The sequence below is a fragment of the Megascapheus bottae genome, chromosome 5 (assembly GCF_031878675.1).
Source record: "Megascapheus bottae isolate mThoBot1 chromosome 5, mThoBot2.hap1, whole genome shotgun sequence".
NCBI classification, from domain to species: Eukaryota; Metazoa; Chordata; class Mammalia; order Rodentia; family Geomyidae; genus Megascapheus; species Megascapheus bottae.
This window is the reverse complement of record NC_143513.1, coordinates 23,368,533-23,389,570: the sequence shown is the minus strand read 5'-3', so window position 1 is coordinate 23,389,570 and position 21,038 is coordinate 23,368,533. Positions and strand designations below refer to the sequence as shown.

At 41.8% G+C, this 21,038-nt stretch overlaps 1 protein-coding gene across 2 annotated transcripts in view; it reads right to left on the bottom strand.

Moving 5' to 3' along the window:
- The window catches only part of Tax1bp1 (Tax1 binding protein 1), a 49,937-nt gene extending 44,088 nt beyond the window's left edge, over nucleotides 1-5,849 (bottom strand). For both annotated transcript variants that reach the window (XM_090332807.1, XM_090332808.1), the window contains exon 1: nucleotides 5,766-5,849. The gene's annotated coding sequence lies outside the window, so the exon portion shown is untranslated. The remainder of the gene's footprint in view (nucleotides 1-5,765) is intronic.
- Nucleotides 5,850-21,038: the final 15,189 nt, after the last annotated feature.

Sequence of the window (21,038 nt, the reverse complement as noted above, 5' to 3'; positions counted from 1 at the left end):
CTTACTTTGTGCTCTACTTTTAAGAGAAAGGAAACACTTCGGGATTTACTCAAAAAAGCATTCTACAGAATATGTCCAGAATCAGTGTATCCACTGATTTTGTTTATCTGTATAAACAACCACGCTTATGGCACTTGTTTCTGAGGCATTACAAGAATTCCTGTACTATTGGGGGGGAATCAGGATGCTATATTTTTGCTAACCAAATTACATCTAATTTACTTCACTGATCAATGAAGGTTCTACAGATCAAGCACAGCAGTACTCTTCTTACGTTTTAGTCATTAAGAAACTTTACTGCTAGCTATGGATTGTGGCACATACCTGTGAGCCCCGCACTCAGGAGCCTAAAGCAGGAAGATCACAAGTTTGCTGGGCTACACAGCAATTCCCTCAGCATAGTGGCACATATGTGTAATACTAGATACTCCCAAATTATAGGAAAATCATGATGTGAGACCAGCTTGAACAAAAAGTTCAGCTAGGCATCAGTGGCTCAAGGCTGCAATCCTAGCTATTCAGAGAAAAGTGGTTTCAGCCCAACCCAAGCACAAAAAGTCTAAGAGATCCAGCATAAGCAGGACTAGAGGCAAATGGTAAAGAGTGCCAGCCAAAGGCAAGCAAACAAACCAAACAAGTAAGCTAAGCAAACACAAGCTCCCTTGCCCCAACCCAGAGGGGGGGGGGGAAGGGGAAGGGGAAGGGAAAGGGAAAGGGAAAGGGAAAGGGAAAGGGAAAGGGAAAGGGAAAGGGGATGGGAAAGGGGAAGGGGAAGGGAAGGGAAGGGAAGGGAAGGGAAGGGAAGGGAAGGGAAGGGAAGGGAAGGGAAGGGAAGGGGAGAGGAGAGGAGAGAACTTAGCATGATGCTGAAAATAAGCTATACAACTTTGCAGGTAGGGACAAAAGGAAAAAACGTAGGAGAGAGTGAGGGAAGGGATGGGGATGAACGTTCCAGAAAGAACTATACTCATAACCTGAATTATGTAACTGTAACCCCTTTGGGATTACCACCTTTACAATAATTACAATAAAAATCACACAATTTTTCAAAATGTTCAGCACAGTGATTCATGCCTGTAATCCCAACTACATGAGAGGTATGAGAAGTATAAGGAAGCTAACCCAGGAGAAACTTACACCAAGCAAGAAGGGCTAGGGTAGAGCTAGTGGGCAAGAGGTAGATTTCTGTTTAAAAAGTTATGAGGAGGAGCCTGGAGTTTGGCCTAGCCTGCACGACGACAACCAGCGTTTGAATCCTCCTTACCACATACATAGAAAATGCCTGAAGTGGTGTTGTGGCTCAAGCAGTAGAGTACCAGCCTTCAGAAAGCCCAAGGACAGAGCTCAGGCCCTGAGTTCAAGCCCCAGGACTGGCCAAGAAAAAAACCTATGTGAAGCCCAGTGCCACTGCTCACCCCTATAATCCTTGCCACTCAGGAGGCTGAGATTTGAGGATCAAAGTTCAAAGCCAGCCCTGTCACTAAAGTCTATAAGATCCTTATCTCCAATTAGCCACTAGAAAACTGGAAGTGGTGCTGTAGAGTGGTAGCCTTGAGCTGAAGAGCTCAGGGACAATGCTGAGGCTCAGACTTCAAGCCCCACAATAGAAAAAACAAGCAAATAAACAAAATCTTTACAAAGGAAGGGAAGGGAGGGGAAAACAAGATGATTGGGAGGGAGTAGGGGCAGAGAAATGGGGACAAAAACATGAGAAGGGGTGTCAATGTGCGGAGAAGTAATGCACCCACTACCTGGCAAATGTAATTATAACCACTCTATACATTACCCACAATTAATGAAATTTAAAAAAAAAATCTTTGAAAAATATTAGCATCAAATTTGATAGGGAAGGGGGGAAAACCAAGGCGGGTAGGGGGGGTGGGGGGGAGGGTAATGGGTACCAAGACATGTGAAAGGGTATCAATGTATGTGAATTAATGCACTTTCTATCTGGCAAATATCATGTAACCCTTTTATTAATTACAATAAAAAATATTAAAAAAAAAGAAAAATATTAGCATCAAAGCTGGGCACAGTGGATCACACCTGTAATCCTAGATACTCAGGAGGCTGATATCTGAGGATTGAGGTTCAAAGCCAGCCGGGGCACTAAAGTACATGAGATTCTTATTTCTAATTAACCGCCAGAAAACCAGAAGTGGCACTGGCTCAGGGGCTAGGGGCGGTAGCCTTGAGCTGAAGAGCTCAGGAACAACAGCCCAGGCCCAGAGGTCAAGCCCTATGACAGACCAAAAAAAAAAAAAAAAGTTAACATCAGTGAATATAAGCTAGAAATAACATCATGATTCAACCTACTCTGATAAAATTTCTAATTCTCACAGAGTTCCATCACTTCAATTCTCCCATAGATATCAAATGAGCAAAATGATAGAAAAGCTTATAAAAAGGATTAAATTCACTGACAGGAAAGGCCAAAGCTGTGCATGTGTATCACCAGGAGAGAAGCAATGTGCAAAGTCACTGCATCACCTTGTGGTAATGATTGAGAAGTGTAGCTTCACTAATATCTGGAGAAAAAGAACTTTTTATCTATTAGAAAAAGAAAATAGTTCTTCACTCAAAAGGAAGTGAAAGCATACCAAAATCTTTTTAACATTCTCTGAAGTTCATCTCCAGAAACAAGGATGTATTAAGTTAGCCAAAGTAAATAAAATGTTTCCAGTCAACAATTAAAGGTCTGGACACAACTGTCTGGAAACAATGTCTAAAATGAATATACATATGGATAGCTGGTCCCTCTCACAGGTTTTCTACCTATAACATTCTCTTAAAATGTGTATAACTCTATAATGTATAGTTTAACGAAGGATACATATAAATAAATTCTAGAGGTATTCTAAGTCCTAAATCTAATATTCATTTTTTTATTTTGGAAATTCATTAACATTTAAATATATATATATAGAGAGAGAGTAACTTATACATAAAAAAAGGGGGGAAGCATTTCACACAATGCTATCTTCACTTTTTCTGTTAAGATCTGTAAAAGCCCACCTCATGCTTCTTGTGGTACTTTTTTCTAGTGGCTCTTGATAACCTGCTATTTAACTAATTAATGTAAGCCTTAGTATACTTAGCAAATAGATCATACAAAGAACTTCTGCATATTAAATAGATGAAGCTTTACTTTCAATTTAAATATCTTTAAGAAATTTTCCAGTCATACCAAATAGAATTCACAAAGAAAAAAGATATCTAAAAAATAAAAATGACTATCATTAAGAGATACTAATCTAATTATATCAAAATGTATTTATGAGATTTGTTTTTTTTTTTTTTTGCCAGTCCTGGGCTTGAGCTCAGGGCCTGAGCACTGTCCTTGGACTTTCTCAAGGCTAGAGCTCTACCACTTGAGCCTCAGCACCACTTCCGGCTGTTTTCTATGTATGTGGTACCAAGGAATTGAACCCGGGTCTTCGTGCATGCTAGGCAAGCACTTTAACCACTAGGCCAAACTCCCAGCCCCGAGATTTGCTTTTTTTTAACCAGTCCTGTTTTGTTTTTTGGCCAGTCCTGGGGCTTGGACTCAAGGCCTGAACACTGTCCTTGGATATTTCTCAAGGCTAACACACTCTACCACTTGAGCCACAGCACCACTTCTGGCTTTTTCTGTGTATGTGGTATGTGTATGTGTATGTGGTATGTGTATGAGGAATCAAACATTGGTCTTCATGCATGCTAAGAAATCAATCCACCAGTAGGCCACACTCCCAGTCCCAGAGATTTGCTTTTGAAGGAGTGAAGAATGTGTCAGAGGAAGAAACAAGATTGACAACTCTGATAACTTTACTGTGCCATTTCCTTTAGTGTATGTCTGAAAATTTCCAGAATATTCATGAGCTCAAAGCACATGAAGTTGTGGATTAGCAGTAAAAATTCTGTACTTCCAACCAGGTGCAGTGACTATTGCCTATAATCCCAGCTACTCAGGAGGCTGAGATCTGAGGATCAATCCAGCTAGGGCACTAAAGACCGAGAGACTCTTATCTTCAATTAATCACAAGAAAAAAACTGGAAGTGGGGCTGTGGCTCAAGGGGTAGGGCAGGGGATCATGGTTGAAGGCTAGCCCAAGCAAAATGTACTCAAGACCCCTTCTTCAACAGCTGGTCATTTTAGCTTCCTGGGAAGCAGAAATGGGTATGACAGTGGCTCAGGCATAGCAAGTAGTTAGCCAAAAACCCTCTCTCAAAAATAATGCAAAAACGAGCTGGAGGCTAGTTCATCAAGCAGAGCACCTGCCTGCAGAGTGCAAGCCCCAGTAGTGCTCCCCCCTACACACACACACACACACACACACACACACACACACCACACACACACACACAAAATGCTGGGGGGAAGGAGGGGAGCATGTGGTGACTAGAAACAAATAACCACAGTAAGACTATTTGAAAGTGAGCTGCTTTTAAAAAAAAAAAAAAAGAAATCAATCCAGAAAATAGAAACAAGTTTTAAATAAACAAAAGTTTACCATGAGAAAAACAGAATGAAGAGGGCTTTGACTCTGCCCTCCTCCACACCAAAAGATACTCAACGCGAGGATAATCAGCCTACTTTAATGTATTAAAACGATCTTTCTAAATGTTTTTAGAATTGAGCAGCAAAATTATAATTAGTACTTGTGGGAACGTTAACAGCAGAATGCAGTGATTAAAAAAATTTTTTTCTCTTGGGAGCGAGGGAAGGGGTGACATTGCCCACAAATAACTGTACATTTTACCTGTCTAACTGTAACCCTTCTGTATTGTTATGATAACAATTTTTTAAAAAAACTGAAAATGCTTAACGTCAAAATGGAAAAAGAAAAATTTCTCCTCTATATTTTCGGCGTATTAATTTCTGACTATTTTAGAAAACTCAAAACGTATGAAAGCTAAAGGCAAAAACGTCTTCCGAATCAAACTTCCATAAAGTACGATCTGTATTTTTTTTTTTTCCGTAGAGAAAAACCTGCCGGCACCCCAGCTGAGCTCGGGCCGCACCTCACCTAGCGACGGGCGCGAGTGGGGACGTGCGCACCGCCGTGGACTTGTCCAAACAACTCCGGGTGGGGGAGGGGCCGCCGAGGCGCAGTGTGAAATCCAGACAAGTTGACCCGAAAAGGCGGGGGGGGGGGGGGGGGGGGGCAGGAAAACACAGAACCCGTGAGTCCCCCTTCCGGCACAAGCCCTTCACAAAGAGATGAAGCCCTCACTAATCGCTTAAACCAGCTGACCGAGACCCGCGTCCCTCCGACCCGGAGGCGGCCGGCGGCGGCTCAGACCAAAACACCGCGGCTCGCCTCGCCCCGCCAGCCTTCCCCTCCGACTCCGCCGACACCCGCACGGCTCTCGTGACAGTCCACCCGGGCCAAGCCTCCGACGCGAGTCTCCCGGTCCTGGGCCCTCGCCCCCCGCCCCGGGCCCCGTGAGCCCCCCCCACCCCCGCCCCCGCCACCGCCGCCGCCGAGGCCCAGCCCGCGGCCTCCCGCACCGGCTCCGTGGAGCCGCTTCTCCGACCCCAAGGCCGACCCGCGGCGACGGCGCCCCGTCCCGTTCGTCCGCACCATCGCAGCGGGGTCGTCCTTGGGAAGGGAAGCGCTGTCATCTAGACACCGCGTCGCCGCGGAGCTCCAGCCCCGCCGGGCCCCCCAGGTTCTACGGGCTGGGGGTGCAGCACGAGCTCCCCACCCCCCCCAGCTCTGGCCTGGGGGTGTGGGCTCGCCCTGTCCCGGACGACCGGACCAATCGGGACGGCAGCTTACCCCGTGAGGGACTCCCGGGACGAGAGGGACGTTAAACAAGTTTCCAGCACCCAGACGCCATCAGCCGTCGAACCTCTTCCGCCACCGCCGCCGCCTCCCTCTACCGACCGGCAACACCTACCTTCACAGCGGGGCCGGTACGTCACTTCCGCCCCAAGGGGCGGTCACTTCCGCTGCCGCGCGGGCTCGGCCCGCCCATCCCGCAGCCAGGGGATTTCCTCCCGGGGCTGAGCTCTTTGAACTTGGTTTTGAACGACACGTCGCACTTGATCTTCCCTAAAAACCCTGGAGAACCATTACACGTGGTTTAGTCCCAGCCTTCTGATCGTACAGATGAAAAACCACTGTGCGACATAAGTGATCACCGACGTTCGAGGCAGCAGCCTAGTCATAAAAATAACCAGCCCGGTGCGGAGGCTCACGCCTGTAATCCTAGCCACTCAGGAGGCGGGGATCTGAGGCTCAGGTTCAAAGCCAGCCCGGCACGAGAGGCCGGAGACTCTTATCTCCAGTCAACCACCAGAAAACCGGAACTGGCACTCTGTCTCAAGGGGTAAAACGCTAGCCTTGAGTTGATAGAGCTCATGGACAGCACCCGGGTCCAGAGTTCAAGCCCCGCAACCGACAAAAGAAAAAAGTAAATATAATGAAAGTGGGAAAAGGGGGCGGGATAAAATACAGCAGTGAGCTGGATAAACACTTTTCAGATCTCATTCTTTGTATTATTACATCACTTATTTATGGGTAATGAATTTCATATTGTAGAAACTTTCAGTTAGTAAAAAGTAGAAACTATAATAGAAAATTTTATGTGCAGATAATTTTTATTTTGTTGGGGGGTTTTGGGGGGATTTTTGTGTATTCTTTATTTTACTTTGGCAGTACTAGGATTTGAACTCAGAGCTTTGCATTTGCTAACTCAGGAACTCTTCTGATTTTAGTCACACCTTCAGCCCTATGTTAATCTTAATTTCTTGAATTTTTAGACATTTTCCCCAAAAGGTCCTTATTTTTTTCAATTATTGATTTGCTTTATTCATTTTAATAATAGTTGTTTGAATTTTTAGAGTGTGCTCTCAGAAAGAAAAGTTAGTTTCAGCATTTCATTGCATTTTTCAAAACTTGCTTCTATCTGCAGCAATGAGGTATGAACTCACAATTCCTTTTATGAGGCCTTTCTGCTAGATTAAATTCAGAATTCAGCTTCTTCAGATTTTTAGAACATTTTATATTTTAGGAGGTCTGCAGCAGCACTGTATAATCAAGTTAACATTCTTTCCAGGGGAGAAAAAATGAACTATCAGACTAAGACAAATGAAGCATTTAGCCTCATTTCAAATCAGGTTTTGCCATTTGCCACTGTGGGTTTAGCTGAAATCAAGGTGTAATAACAAATGACTCCTGTCAGGACATGTTCTTCCACAAAATCTAAAAATAAATAAATAGAAATTAGTGCTTCCTGGATTTCAAAATGGTGAGTAAGGAATTGTAGACTTATTCAAAGAATTATTGGACAGTAAACAACCCACACAATCTTTGGAGCAATTATACTTTCAAGTAGCCTCTGTCCACTTGTCTTGACCTTCTACATATTACCTATCTTCTGTGTTCATTGGAAAAATGTGTTGACTTTCTCTAAAAGACATGCATTTACATAGGGAAAAAATAGCCCATGAAAATGTAGGTGACTAAAGAATAAAATGAATAGTAAGATACTCAGATTGGAGAAGACAATATAAACGTATATTAACAGTACACTTTTAATGGAACAGTCAGGCCTACACTGTTATATTAGGGTTGTAATGAGAAATTAGACAAGATGAATTTCCCAGTCAGAATTTAAGAGCTTAGACAAAGGAGTCAGGAAGATGACCAGTAATCACACAAATAGCATTTCCCATGTATGGAATACTGCATACTTACCAGTATGGACTGCTGTTTAGTCCACTCTATTTCCCACAGCAACCCTCTTGTAAGCTAGAAGTATTCCCATTTTGTTGAGAAATAGGGACTCAGGAAAGGTGAATAAGAAAGTGGTCATGAAAAGAAAAAAGGAATTAGACCTGAAAGCAAGTCTAACTCCAAGGTTCATACATTTCCTATCCTGTCTTGTTGCTTCTTGTTAAATCATTTTTGGTCATATACTGTGGAAAAACTCATTTTGTAGTCAGGATGACCCACTATCTTTCAAGTACTGGCATTCCAGCTAAAAAGAAAGCTTTTCATGATGAAGTTTGGATAATAATAGGCTTTGAAGGATCATAGAAAAAAAGTATTTCAGGGCCGGGAGTTTGGCCTAGTGGTTAAAGTGCTTGCCTAGCATGCATGAAGACCTGGGTTCGATTCCTTGGTATGTAGAAAAAAGCCGGAAGTGGTGCTGAGGCTCAAGTGGTAGAGCTCTAGCCTTGAGAAAGTCCAAGGACAATGCTCAGGCCCTGAGCTCAAGCCCAGGACTGGAAAAAAAAAAAGTATTTCTAATACTCCAAAAAATAGGGTTTTTTTCCTCTCTCTCATACCTTAGCTCTTAGATATTTTTACTTGGGTTTCTATTTGAGTTTGGTTTTTTTCTTGTTATATGTTTTTGGTACAAAATTTGCTCCTTATTGCATCCCAGTCATTTCACTAAATTCTTGTTTTAAAATCTTTAAATTGAGTCTTTCAGTTACATGCCATTTGGTTATTTCCTCCTCCTCCATCCTAACAGCTGTTATCTGATTTCCAGATTGTTTTTCCTTATTCACAGAGTACTGTCCTATTGCAATCTCTTGTGTATAAATATCTTCAGCTCCTACTTGGATGAGATTAAACTTACAATGACAATATCCTAGCCTTTTAGTTTCCTGAGTGCCTAATCACCAATGTTTTCTTCGATAAGTATGGCTTTCTGGGATCATACCTTTGACCTTGTCATATCCTTCAGAACCAAGCATCCTATCTTTTGACCATAGCCTCCTTTTCTTCTAACTTGCTTGTTCAAATATGGCCACTAAAGCCTTTTTCCAAACGCATGAAGATATCTAATCCACTAAGACGTGTTTCCTCAAATGTATCTTTCATTCATCATAACATCTGTGAACTATCATTTTCTTCACCTACATCCCACCCCTTTCCCAGACTCATGCACATTTGTTTCACTTCCAGTACCCAGATTCCCTTGGTGTCTGATCTTACACACTAAGTATATTTTGTCCAACAGTATGTAGATTCTGATTATCATATGTTTTAGCAACTACAGATTATCTCTGGAAAAACTAGGCAATTTTTTGTGTCTCTTTTTGTCAGGGGGCAGGTTGCCAGTCCTGGGCGGTGTCCCTGAACTTTGTGCTTGAAGCTAGTGCTCTATTACTTGAGCCTCATCTCTACTTTTGACTCTTTTTGGTGGTAAATTGGAGATAACAGTCTCACAAACTTTCTGCCTGGGCTGGCTTTGAACTGAGATACTCAAATCTCAGCATCTGAAGTATCTAGGATTATACAAGAGAGCCCCTGACACCCAACCCCATCAGGCAAAAAATTTTTGTGAAGTTCTGTTTTGAAACTTTTTTTGTGAAGTTTCTTGAACTATCAGGGGAGAAGGTTTGATTTATGAAGTTCCAGAGCCTGCAAAGGTTTAATCTTGAGTAAACCATTGCCAACCTGGCTCCTTAGAGTGTTCTTTGTTCCTTGTATAACTAAGAGTTCCTGGGATGTAAATATTCCTGAACTTCTTTATCTTGCTGTGAAGAGTAAAGGCCAATGTACAACTTTGCATTCTTATGGGCCTTATGTAAAAAAGCTTCTACCAAGGAAATGTTTGTTTTATTGAATTTATGAGTCACTTGCATATCGATGTTAATAAAAGTTATTTTAAGAAATTCTTATCAAGATAATTTTCTGAAGATTAGCTTTTAAAAAGGCCCCATCATGATTTAAGTTGGAATATGTTATTATTTCCATAGGTCCCATCCTCTGCCCCCTTTTTTAGAGTCTGTTTTCCATATTCAAACCCTCCATCTCTCCTGGATCTATACCTTTGTCTTTCAAATACCTTTTTCATTTATTTTTAAGATAGATAGATAGATAGATAGATAGATAGATAGATAACAAAGCTCCTTCAATACACTTCTTCCCAGCAATCAGGGTCCCTCTTCTACTTCACTTGCACAAACCTTTCATTTCTAGAATTTTGAATCGTGCACTGTACCATTTCTTGCCCATCTCATCCCACTTCAGTCAGAATGTCATTCCATCCAATCCAAAAGAGTTTGCATTAAAATAAAAAAGTGCTCTAGAAAAGTCCATGATATTATCATGATATTATTCATGACCATCTAATGGATGCTAAGCTAAAGGGCTGGTTATACATCTCATCACTTCTCTAATATTAGAAAATTGACCCATGATTGACAAGTCCAGTCATTTACCTACCTATTTCATTGAAACATTCTTAAGGAGCCTAAAACTTGGAGCAGAAGCCTGAAACTGAAGGATGAGTGTCATGCCAAATGTCAGTACTTTTTTTTTTAACCTATTCTGTGAAAATGCATTTGGGTCCTTCAATCCTTTCCTTGGCTCTCTGCACCATGTTGAGTTTTGTTAGTGAGAGACACAAAAAAGAATTGTGCTTCCTAATTCCTATGTATTCATTCAACACTACCTTTGCACAAGTGGTTCCTCCAGTGTATATGTCCTATACCCTCTTTTCCAGTAACAAGCACACTCAGTGCTAGGGACTTAAGTGTGATACCTTAGTCAATTAGTAATCAGCATCCAACACTCAGTACCCAGAAACTCACCCCCATGCGTTCCACTCTCCCCATCCCCCATGTTCCCCTCTAGACAGTTTTTGGAGTATTTCCAGTGAAATACGGTGCTGGGAACAGCTTGCCCAGAAATGCAGAGGACATCTTTTTTGCAAGTTCCAGATGATATAGAGGGCAAATTTCCAACACAGAGCAGTGGGAAGATTTGCAGTAAATTCCAGACTGTGGCTATCTGGCAAAAATTCCAGACGGTGAATTTCTGGCAAATCTACCATCACAGTAGCATAAGAATTTCTCTGAGAGATTTCTTCATTCAGTGACCTTTAGCCATGCCTCTCCAAGGCTTATCTGAGCTCTAGGGCTATTCTTATTTTGGCCTTCTCTCTCAGTCTTGGAAGTATTGTCTGTTACATTACTTTGAGTCCCCTTTATTCCTACCAGTCTGAGCCTGATCTGGTTCTTTTTTTTTTTTTTTTTTTTTGGTCAGTTGTGGGGCTTGAACTCTGGGCCTGGGCACTGTCCCTTGAGTCCTTCAGTGCAAGGCTACCACCCTACCCCTTGAGCCACAGTACAACTTCCAGTTTTCTGGTTAATTGGAGATAAGAGTCTCACAGACTGTATTGCCCAGGTTGACTTTCAACCTCAGCCTCCTGAGTAACTAGGATTACAGGTGTGAGCCATCTGTGCCCAGTTCTGGTTAATTCTTTATATTAAAATTTCCCGCTGGGCACAGTGGCTCAAGCCTATAATCCTAGCTACTCAGGAGGCTGAGATCTGAGGATCAAGGTTCAAAGCCGGCCTGGGCACAAAAGGACAAGAGACTTATTTCTGATCAACCTCTAACCTCTAGAAAATGGGAAGTAGGGCTTGGCTCAAGGGAAGGGTGGTAGCCTTGAGCTGAAGAGCTCAGGGACAGTGCCCAGGCCAAATTCAAGCCACGTAACCCACCAAAAAAAAAATTTTTCATGTTCAAGTAACTGTGGTATCGCTCCACTGACTAGACTCAGGCTAATACAACACTTCCTCTAGCTTCACAGATAAAATCTGTCTTGATTATTTTTTTCCTTTTTCTTCTTAAATTCAATAAATTAATAGTGTTCTGACCACCTAGAATTAGTGACATGTAAACTTTTGCTGTACTACAATTTTAAAATATTATTTCATGTTAATTATGATATATAGAGGCTAGAATTCCTTGGCTAATGTAGTTGAGGTTGTAGAATTCAATGAGCAATGATTTATTACCATTTAGTATTGCATTTAGTAGATGAAAGAAATGCCTTTATAAGACACAATGGAAAACTACTCTGGCCACAAGGACAAAAGGAAATACAAAATTATTATTAAATACTTATGCTGAGTTCTTTAGTTTTACCAGTCCCGGGGCTTGAACTCAGGGTCTGGGTGGTCCTGAACCTCTTTGTGCTCAAGGCTAGCACTCTACCAGTTGAGCCACAGTGCTCCTTCAAGCTTTTTCTGAGTAGTTTTATTGGAGAAAAGAGCCACGGACTTTCCTTCCTGGCAGTCCTCAGATCTCAGCCTCCTGAGTGACTAGGATTACAGGTGTGAGCTGCACAACACCCAGCTTAAGCTGAGTCCTTTAGAAAGCTCTGGTAACATATTTTAGTAGTTATTTGGAAAAGTTGACTTTTTTTTTTTTTGGTGAGTCATGAGGCTTGAACACTGGGCCTGGGCATTGTCCCTGAGCTCTTCAGCTCAAGGCTTAGTGCCCTACCCCTAGAGCCACAGTGCCACTTCCTGTTTTCTAGAGATTAATTGGAGATAAGAGTCTCTTGACTTTGTAGTGCCAAGGCTGGATTTGATCCGCAATCCTCAGATCTCAGCCTCCTGAGTAGCTGGGATTGCAGGTGTGAGCCACCACACCCAGCAAAGTTGATTTTTGAGATGTTTAATGTAATATAGAAAATTGGTGTGTGTGTGTGTGTGTGTGTGTGTGTGTGTGTGTGTGTGTATGTGGCATGGACCATGAATCTTGAATCCAAGGCCTGGGTGCTGTGCCTTAGTTTCTTTTGCTCTAAGCTAGTGCTCCACCATTTAAACCACAGTTCTACCTCTGGATTTTCTTTAAATTGTTATTGTGACGGTGATATACAGAGGAGTTACAGTTACATAAATCACCTCTTCCACTTTTTCCCTCCCAATTCACCTACCCCATGCACAGTTGTCTAGTTCATTTTCAACATAGTGCCTAGTGAGTATTGCTGCTGCATTTGTTCACCTGCTTTGCTTTGCTCCTTCTTAGTAGTTTTTTGAAGGTAAGAGTCTCATGGATTTTACTGCCCAGGCTGATTTTGAACTCTAATTCTCAGATCTTGGTCTCCTGAGTAGTCAGGATTCCAGACATGAGCCATTGACATCCAGTCATATAGCAAATTTTAACATAAGATTCTACTTGAATTATTCTTTTTTTGCCAGTCCTGGGGCTTGAACCCAGGGCCTGACCACTGTCTTTGGGCTTTCTCAAGGCTAGAGCTCTATCACTTGAGCCACAGTACCACTTCTGGCTTTTTTCTATGTATGTGGTACTGAGGAATCAGACCTGGGTCTTCATGCATGCTTGGCAAGCACTCTACCACTAGGCCAAACTCCCCACACCCTTTGTTTTTTTATTATATAGAGGAGTTATAGTTATATTCACCAGAGAGTAGATGCATTACTTCTCACGCATTGATATTCCCTTCTCTTGTTTTTGTCCCCATTACCCTTCACACCCCTTCCCAATCATCTTGTTTTTCCCCCTTCCCTTGCCTATTTCAAATAATCTTTTTAATTTTTCCCAAACAGCACTTTTGCCTACCTTTCACATTCTTTCCCAGATTAGACATCCTCCCATTCCTCAGGCACCAGTCTTATCCTGAGTAATAACCAGTAGTAACCACTGAACTACAATGAATCTGAAAGTACGGCAGACTAGCCTAAAACAGAGTCCGTCATCTATGCCGACTTCCCTTGCCTGTCAGGACAGGCTCTTTAGGTTAAAGACCCCAGGTATTGTTGCTATGGGACCTTCTTTCACTCCAAGTCTTCTTCCAATTTAACATTCTATTTTTCTTCTTTCTCAATTGAACTTCTTTAAAGACAGATCTATGTGCCAGGATAATTTGATATACTGATGATAATTTTCCTTTTATAACAATGATAATTTTCCTTTTATTTTCTTTCCTTACATGTATCTATGGCTTGCTATTTTCCCAACCCTTCCACTCCTTGTCCTTATGAATCGGTACATTTGCTGCCCTGGGAAAAGCGACACAAAAGGAAACTCTTTCTAGTTTAGTTTTTAAAATCTGAAGCCTCACAATGGAGAGAAAAATCTGCATTTGATCTAATGTAATAAGTCTCAGGCCAAAACCAGATATACTGAAGACATTACATAATATGACCAGAAGGCTATGAGTATAATTTATGCAACATAAATAAATTTTAGATTTAGACCTAACGTCCATACCCAGTAGATCTCATTTTGTATCTATAAATATCTCAAAATCAAAAACATTCAGAAATCTGAAATACTTCTGTTCCCAAGCATTTGGAATACATTATTACTTAGCTTGTAATAATTTACAATTCAGTCTCCAATCCAGGCTTTTTGTCACCAATCTCATACAAATATTACCACTCAGCTATCATACACACATCTTGAAGCCATCTTTTTTTGTTTTAAGTATCTTTCCCTGTTGCCCAGATCAGTCTCAAACTCTCAATTGTTTTTTTTGTTTGTTTGTTTGTTTTTGTTTTGTTTTTTCCAGTACTGTGGCTTGAACTCAGGGCCTGAGCATTGTTCTTGGGCGTTCCTCCAGGCTAGTGCTCTACCATTTGAGCCACTGCACCACTTCCGGCTTTTGTAAATATGTGGTACCTAGGAATCAAACCTGGATCTGGGTGCATCTGAGGCAAGCACTTTACCAGTAGGCCAAACACCCAGCCCTCAAACTTTCAATACTTCTAAATTGTTAAAAATGTATAATTTCTCTCTTTTTGCTGTTGTTTTATTTCAGACAGGGTCTTATTGTAGCCCAGGCTGATCTCAAATAAATCTATCTTATTTATAGTGGTATTATAGGCATATACAACCATATTCAGCAATAAAGTATATTTCTTTTTGTTGTTTTGTTCTGTTTCTTTTATTTCTCAGACAAGATCTTGCTATGTAGCAAGGACTCTAGGCTGGCCTCAAACTCAACTTTTCCTGTCTCAGCCTCCTATATTCAATAGTTACAGACAGAAACTACTACTATGCCTGGATTAAAAGAGATCACTTCTTCTTCTTCTTCTTCTTCTTCTTCTTCTTCTTCTTCTTCTTCTTCTTCTTCTTCTTCTTCTTCTTCTTCTTCTTCTTTTCCTTCTCCTTCTCCTTCTCCTTCTCCTTCTCCTTCTTCTTCCTCTTCCTCCTCCTCCTCCTCCTCCTCCTCCTCCTCTTCCTCCTCCTCCTCTTCCTCCTCCTCCTCCTCCTCCTCCTCCTCTTCCTCTTCCTCCTCTTCCTCCTCCTCCTCTTCCTCCTCCTCCTCCTCCTTCTTCTTCTTCTTCTTTTTGCCAGCCCTGGGATTCAGCTCAGGGTCTGGGCATTATCCTTACACTTTCTCAAGACTAGTGCTCTACCACTTGAGTCACAGTATCACTGGGTATCATTCCATTTACAGCTTCTGCTTAGCAAGCACAAAGACCCTGCATTCAAACACCAGCCCAGAAAAGAAGAAAACCATTCTTAAAAAACAATGAACCTGGGCATGGTAGCTCACGCCTGTAATCCTAGCTACTCATGAGGCTGAGATATGAGGATCACAGTTCAAAGCCAGCCTGAGCACTAAAGTCCTTGAGACCCTTATCTCCAATTAATCTCTAGAAAACGGGGAATGGGGCTGTGGCTCAAGGGGTGGGACAGTAGCCTTGAGCTGAAGAGCTCAGGAACAGCTCCCAGGCTCAGAGTTCAAGCCCCATGACTCACAAAAAAAAAAAATGAGAAAACTTTTTTCAAAGTTCTTTTAATATGCTCCAAAACAGTCTGACACCCTAGTCTCCAGCACAAGTACCATCTCTGGCACACAGCTAAGATCAAATGTTACTAATATCCCTTATTAAGAAAAAAGCTTTATATTTCCTGTATATTCTTTTTTTGGGGGGGGGCAGTCCTGGGGCTTGAACTCAGGGCCTGGGCATGTCCTTGGGCTTTATTAAGGCTAGTGTTCTACCACTTGAGCCCAAGCACCATTTCCGACTTTTTTCTATGTATGTGGTACCAAGGAGTTGAACCCAGGTCTTTGTGCATGCTAGGCAAGCGCTCTCACTAGGCCAAACTCCTGGCCCCATTTCCTGTATATTCTTGATGTAAATTTCTGAGTTAACTAGAATTAATGAAATTACCCATTTACAGATGGCAAGAGCTGCTCAGAATTCCTGAAACTGAAGTAGTAAGATTGATGAAATTTGCATCTTGGAAATTTGTCACACATGAAATCAGACACTTTAATTTTACATATTTACTTGAGAATGTGAGTCTCCAGGTCTGTATGAAGGAAGCTAAGTGAACCCAAGGTGTGAACTTTGGCAGCATTATGCAGTCTGATGGTCACGTAGGAAAATGTTTTATAAAAGGACACATTTGAATACCTGCTACCTCTCAGTGGGATCACTGTGCTGTCAAATTGTAAAGGAATGTTTAAATACAAATAAATTATGCTTTCTCTGAATGGAATCTACTCTCGTGAATAATTACTAGATGTGTACTTGGAAATTCTATGTCTGAGTGCTTCATTTCTCACTTATGGGAGTCAGCTCACCTTTTAGCACCCATGATGCAGTACTCAACAGCTTCCAGATGCCAAAGTACTCCTGCCAGCAGCTGGCAGATGGCTGCATGAATGTCAGAGGCAAGGCCTTTACACATAGCTCCATCTTGGCTGTCTTGTTTACTTGATGTTTGGTACATTTTTAAGTCACATAATTAATATCTGATCTTTCAAGTGTTAAAGAGCCTTGAGCACATAACTCAAACTTCAGGAGAACTAGAACATTCATCAGCTCACTCCTATCTGATTTATCTCTTCTTCAGAAGTAACTGCCACCTTAAATTTTTGTTGCTTGTAACTTTCTGGGATTTTTGTTTGTTTGTGATGCTGGGGATTGATATCACAACTTTCACCTAGCCCTGAACTACAACCCCAACCCTTGAGTTGTGTTTTTTTGTTTTCTGTTTTTGCTTTTTTTTTTCTCGAGTCCTGGGGCTTGAACTCAGGCTGAGCACTATCCTTGGGCTTTCTCAAGGCTAGTGGTCTGACACTTGAGCCACAGATCCACTTCCAGCATTTTCTATGTATGTGGTACTGAGGAATCAAACCCAGGTCTTCGTGCACGCTAGACAAGCACTCTAGCACTAGGCCAAACTCCCAGCCCTGTTTTCTGTTTTATTTTTGTTCATTTGTGCCAGTACTGAGGTTTGAACCAAAGGCCTGGATGATGTCCGTTGGCTTTTTCGTTCAAGGCTAGTGCCGTACCTCTGAGTCATAGCTTCATTTCCAGCTTTTGGGTAGTTAACTGGAGATTAGAAGCTCAGCGATTTTCCTGCCACATCAGGCTTCAAACTTAAATTCTTAGTTCTCATCTTCTGAGTAGCTAGGATTATAGGTGTTAGCCACAGTGCCTAGTTTCCAACCTTTGTTTTTCTGTTTGTCTTTTGTGCCAGTATCTCACTATGTAACACAAGATGGCTTCCAATGCATGCTCCTCCTAACATTCAAAGTGAGAGAGGAAACAGACAATAAACAATGATTATATGACATTACATTTGAGTTTCAAGGACAGAATGGTAGAACAGAGAGACCAGGGCTTCACACCAGACTGGATATTTAGCTCTTTACAGTTGTTCTATTTTTTATAAATCTTGTAGGACTATTGTGAGAATTTGGAAATGGTGTATAAAGATGTTACTCTCTCCTTTCTAGACACTTCAAGGACTTTATGGGGGAAGAAACAAGGATCTCAAGGTCAGGGCAATGTCATCTCTGCACTGCTTCTCTTAAAGCCAAAGGGCAGCACTTCTAACAGAGGTGGAAGTCTGCTCACTTCTTGCCAGCCTTGGACTGTCCATTACATTTTGATAACCACTATTCACCTTCTCCTTTGTTGAACTGGTCTCTTCACTCTGACCCTGCTTTTGTTCCTTTCTCTGAGGCTCATAGCATTGGTTTAGCATGGGTTGTAGCCAAATAGCCTTGCCATTTTTCAAATGTTGAAGACTCTTATTTAAAGATTAACTTTAATGGAGTGGGAGCATGACCTAGTGGTAGAATGCTTGTGTAGCATGCATGAAGCCCTGGGTTTGATTCCTTGGTACCACATGCACATACAAAAAGTCAGAAGTGGTGCTATGGCTTATGTCCTAGAGCACTAACCTTGAGAAAGTTCAAGGACAGTGGCTAGGCTGAGTTTAAGCCCCAGGTCTGGAAAAACAAAAAGATTAACTTTGACAAAACAAGATTCCTTGAGGATATCAAAACTCTCAGATGTTCAAGTTCCTTACATAAAATGGCATATTTGTAGATAACCTATGCAATACTATTTATTTGTTTATTGGATAGGTTTGTAGCATACAGTCCCAGGCTGACTTTGTACCATTTTTCTGCCTCAGCTTCCTCAGTGGTAGGATTACAAGCATGCACCACTGCTCCTGACACTCCTTATATTTTGTCATCTGTATTTCTAGATTAATTATAATAATCAATACTATATAATTGTTATAGCATATTATATTTATGGAATAATGATAAAACAAAACAGTCCATATATTTTTAGTACAACCACAATATTTTGCTTCTCCCAATATATTAGAACATTAACTGGTTGAACCAGAGTTTAGGGATACTAAGAACAGATCATACATAAGCCAATCTATAAAAGTTAAAGATGATTTTAAAGCATTATAGAAGGAGGGCATAGTGGTTGACACCTGTAATCCTAGCTAATCAGGAAGCTGAGATCTCAGGATCAGTTCAAAGCTAGCCCTACTAAAGTCCTTGAAACTCTTAATCCAATTAACCACTAGAAAACTGGAAGTGGGACTGTGGCTCAAGGGGTAGGGCAAGTAGCCTTGAGCTGAAGAGCTCAGGAACAACTGTCAGGCCCAGGGGTAGGGCCTTGAGCTAAAGAGATCAGGGACAGTGCCCAGGCCCAGAGTTCAAGCCCCATGAACCAACCCCCACACACACAAGGCATTATGGATAATTTTTCAGTTGTGTGTCATCATACACACTGGCAATCCAACCAAATTGGAAGGCAGATAAGAGAAATGCAGTTTGAAGCCATTGCAGTAACAGTTATCATGCCCCTTTCTCAAAAACAATCTAGGACTGGGCATGGTAGCTCATGCCTATAATCCTAGCTATTCAGGAGACTGAGATCTGAGGATTGCGATTTGAGGATCGTGCTTCAAAGCCAGCCTGGGCACTAAAGTCCTTGAGACTCTTATGTCCAATTAATCACTAGAAAATATGAAGTGAGGCTGTGGCTCTAGGAGTGGGGCGGAGGCCTTGAGTTGAAGAGCTCAAGGACAGAGCCAACGCCCAGAGTTCAAGCCCCATGACTCACCAAAAAAAAAAAAAATCTAGGTGTGATAGTACTGTTTGCAATCTCAGTTATTAAAGAGGCAGACTAGGGAGCTTGGGAAACAAGGCCAGTCTGAGCAAAAGCATAAAACCCTGTCTAAAAAACAAGCCAAAAGCAAAAAGACATGTATGTGGCTCAAAGCAATAGAACACAATGCCCTAAGTTTAAGCCCCAGAACTGGGCGCCCCCCCCCCCAAAAAAAAAGTGCTTATATGCTGCCTCATGGCTGGAATGTTGTTTTTTGCTGTTTGTTGTTGTTGTTTGTTTGTTTGCCAGTCCTGAGCTGGTACTCAGGGCCTGAGCACTATCCTTGGACTTTCTCAAGCTAGAGCTCTAGCACTTGAGCCTTAGCACCACTTCCAGCTTTTATCTATGTGTGTGGTACTGAGGAATCGAACCCAGGTCTCACAAGGCCAAACTCCGGCTCTTAGGAAGATTGTTTTTTTCAACAGGAGTTTGCTATATAAATCACGCTGGACTTGAAATCAATAACTGGCTGATCTCTAACTCAACATCCTTCTAAGCTGATGTCGGCAGTTCACACATGTAATCCTAGCTATTCAGGAAGCTGGGATCTGAAGAGCATGATCAGGAGCCAGACCAGGAAAGAGAGTCTATGAGACTATGATCTTCAATTAGCCATCAGAAAACTAGAAATGATACTGTGGCAAAAAGTAATAGAGCACTAGCCTTGAGTGAAAAAGCTTAGGATCAGTGCTCAGGCCCCAAGTTTAAGCTCTACTACCAAAACCAAAAAAAATCTTTCTGCCTTTGCCTCGCTAGTGCTGAGAGTATAGGTGTGTACTGTCAAAGCTGGCTTTTGTCCTCCAGTCCTTTATCCCCTTTTGAACATATCCTATTAAATGATTATATTTGTCATATTGTCACCTGTGAAAGTGTAAACTACATTAGGATGGGGACTTTGTTCATCCCCTGTATGCCCACCTAACTGGACCATTGCCTAGCAAGTAAGAAAAACTAACAAAAAAATTCAAGTACTGATAACTCATGCCTATGATTATAGCTACTCAGGAGGCTGCAATTTGGAGATAGTGGTTTGAAGCTAGCCTAGGCAGAAAAGTCCTTGAGACTCTTCTTTTTTATGAACCAGTCAAAAAGCTGGAAGTAGAAGTGTGGCTCAAGTGGTAGAGTGAAAAAACCTCTTGAGTTAAAAAGCACAAAAATTAGCCAGGCACGGTGACTCACACCTGTAATCCTAGCTATTCAGGAGGCTGAGCTTTGAGGATCTCGGTTCAAAGCCAGCCTGGGCACTAAAGAACAGGATATACTCTTATCTCCAATTAATTGTCAGAAAAGGAGAAGTGGGGCTGTGGTTTAAGGGTAGGGTGGTAGATTTGAGCTGAAGAGCTCAGGGACAGTGCCCAGGCCCAGAATTCAAGCCCTAAGACCCCCATAAAAAAAAGGCACAACAATTACAAATGTTATATAACTTAGAGTCCTCACCAAAGCCTAGTCAATGATCTTGCTTATTGAGTTTCTATGCCTACTACCAACCCATTCTCAGTCTAGAGTACTCCTTATACCATTACATGTTTGAGAATTAAATAATACTAATAAATCACTTCTCATCATTCTTAATCCAGTTTGGAAAGACTGAAAAAGAATTTTCAGATGATTTTACTAAGATCACCAAGGCTAAAGTTGCTTTAAAAGTTTCCTTCTCTAGGAGCTGGGAGTTTGTCCTAGTGGCAGAGTACTTGCATAGCATGTATGAAGACCCAGGTTCAATTCCTCCATACCACATACATAGAAAAAAACCAGGAAGTGGTGTTGTGGCTCAAGTGGTAGAGAGCTAGCCTTGGGAAAAAAGCCCAAGGACAGTGCTCAGGCCCTGGGTTCAAGCCTCAGGACTGGAAAAAAAAATTTCTTCCTCCATAATCCTTACTTCTCA